This window comes from Tupaia chinensis, unplaced genomic scaffold, assembly GCF_000334495.1.
Source record: "Tupaia chinensis unplaced genomic scaffold, TupChi_1.0 Scaffold000101_1, whole genome shotgun sequence".
Lineage (NCBI taxonomy): Eukaryota > Metazoa > Chordata > Mammalia > Scandentia > Tupaiidae > Tupaia > Tupaia belangeri.
In genome coordinates this window covers 1855707-1858103 of record NW_006159565.1, presented here as the reverse complement: position 1 = coordinate 1858103, position 2397 = coordinate 1855707, and positions in this window count along the sequence as shown.

Below are 2397 nucleotides of genomic sequence, written 5' to 3'. Positions count from 1 at the left end.
AGAACACCAGCCCAATGGGCAGGCAGGAGACTGGGGACTGAACCCTGGCTTGCCACAATGGAGTGGGCACAAGCCCCGTGCCCCTCGATCTAATGCCCCGGAGAATGGAGCTGCTTAGCTCTGGGCCTCTTGCAAAATTCTCCTCACCCTTCAGATGGCCCAGGGCTCTCCCTGCTCTGGGCCTGCCCCAGGGTTGCTCAGTGAGGGAGGTGGAGGAGAGCCCAGCACCCCGTCTGGAGGCATTGACAGGAACAAGGGACCCAGCGTGGGCAGAAGGGCAGGGCCTCAGGCTGAGTTTGGTTTTTCTTGGCAATTTGCCTGGAGTCTGGAGTCACCATGGCTGCAGCTGCACCGTCTTCTGCTGCAAGCAGGCATGAGGTGGCCAGGGCTCCCAGGCTCCCCAGAGGCCCTTCTAGGTGGTGCTTAAGTGAATGATAAATTAGAGAGAACTGTTTTTATCGATCCTGCCTATGCCTTGTGGAACGGGAGTTGTCTGATACTGCCGCCTGCCTGGGCGACACGAGTTGGCAGCAACTTGGGTCGCCTGGCCTCCGGGAGCAGCTGTCATCATTGTTGCTCTGCACTTGGACCTGTCTGGATAGTGGTCACAGCAAGAAAGCACCCAGACCAAACATGCTTTTGCTCATGAGCCAGGCTGCCAGGTACTGTGTACTGTGACTGAGTGGCCCTTCCCTGTCCCCATCTGAAAGATGTCTGGGAGCATCACCTGTAAGCTCAGAGCACAGATTCCAAGGGAGAGGAGGCCTGTTTAAGCCTGCCCTGGGCCGAGCTCTGCCAGCAGAACCCATGTCCAGGAAATGCCTTCCTTCCCTTCTCTCTGTGATAACAGCTTCATTGAGACGCTCCTATCAGGACCCTGGGCTGTGCCAGCTCCAATGCTGGGCTTGGCAATGTGGCCAGAGGCCAGAGCCTCCTTCCTTCACCCCAGCAGGGACATCTGCCACCCATTAACCCCCCACTTCCACCCCGGACCAAGGTGGACAACGGGGAGATGAGGGGCCTTCTGTCCTCTCATGATATGCTCCCCTGACCCCCGTCACCCATGCATTGCTGCCTTTCAGGGGCTAAGTGGAGAAAAAGGGAGGAGTGGGGGGAAGTGAGGGGTCTTTTGGGTCCCTTGACATAATCCTGGGAGAACCCCTCAGTCCTCTCCCAAGCAGCACAACCTTTGAGGCAGGAGGACAGAAGGAGGCAGGGAGGCCAGGCTGGGGTCCACCTGGCCAGGAAGGAGGAGGAGCCATGCCCAGGGAGAGGGGCTGGCTCACAGCCTGCGTGTCTGACGAGATCTGAAGTCCATTTGGCATGTACTGGCCCTGTGTCCTTAGACAGGTTACTTAACAACTCTGGGCCTGTTTCTACATCTGGGAAGAAGAATACCACTCATCTCATGAAAACTGAATGAGAAAAGGCAACACTTACTAGCAGAGTCTTGCACATAGCAGGTTTCCCCCCACCCCCCACTCCAGACATAGGTCCTGGTCCCTCCAGCTCATGCTCAAAACACGACCTTGCTGAGGAGGTGATGGCTCTAGTTCTGAGAAGAGCAGAGGGTCCTGGAGCCAGTGAGGATGGGCAGGATAGGGCAGTGCAGACAGAGGTCTGGGGCTTCCTTCCATTGGAGTTGGGACGGTCCCTGCTCCCAGCAGATGGAGGAGGAGGAGCCCAGCGGGCTTCCAGGGCAGCCTGGCAGGGGTGTGGCCAGGCTGTGCCAGCTGGTGGTGCAGAGACCCCTGCTGCTGCAGAGCCCCAGCCGCAGGGCAGGGAAAGCCATTAGGGCTTGTAGGGCCTCTACCGGAAAGCACACACCTCCCGAGGCAGGGCCTCTGTGCAGCTGGTGTAAACATCGTGTGAACAAATGAACCCTGAGGCAGGAGGACAGAGTAGCAGGGAGAGCCCCGAGGCACCGGGCTCAGGACCCTGCAGGGTGGGCTCTTTCTGCCTGAAGTCCCCACTTGAATTCCTCAGGAGGATAGGTTCTGGTGACTCCTGAAGCCGCCATGAGGGACTCAACCTCTGAATTCTCAAGCCCTCTATTATAGAAACTGTCCCATTATGTTCTATGTCTCCCATGAGCAAGAGAAAGAGAGACAGTACCCCCAGCAAGGTGCCCCCGCCATAATCAGCCCCAGCCTCAGCCAGCACTGGATCACAGCAGCAGCGCGGATGCCGGTGTGCTCAGGGGGTCTCCAGCCATGAACCCAGGACGCTCCCATGTGGGTGAGCCTTGCAGTGTCACACTTCACGGCTGCTATGAAGCAGTCCAATTATCATGTAGAACCCTGTACATCTTCCGGGAAAGCCCAGTGGCTTTTACAGATTTGGAAGTGTCCTCCCTTCCCTAAGTGGGCACCCCAGGACTCTGAGAGCTCTGCCTCT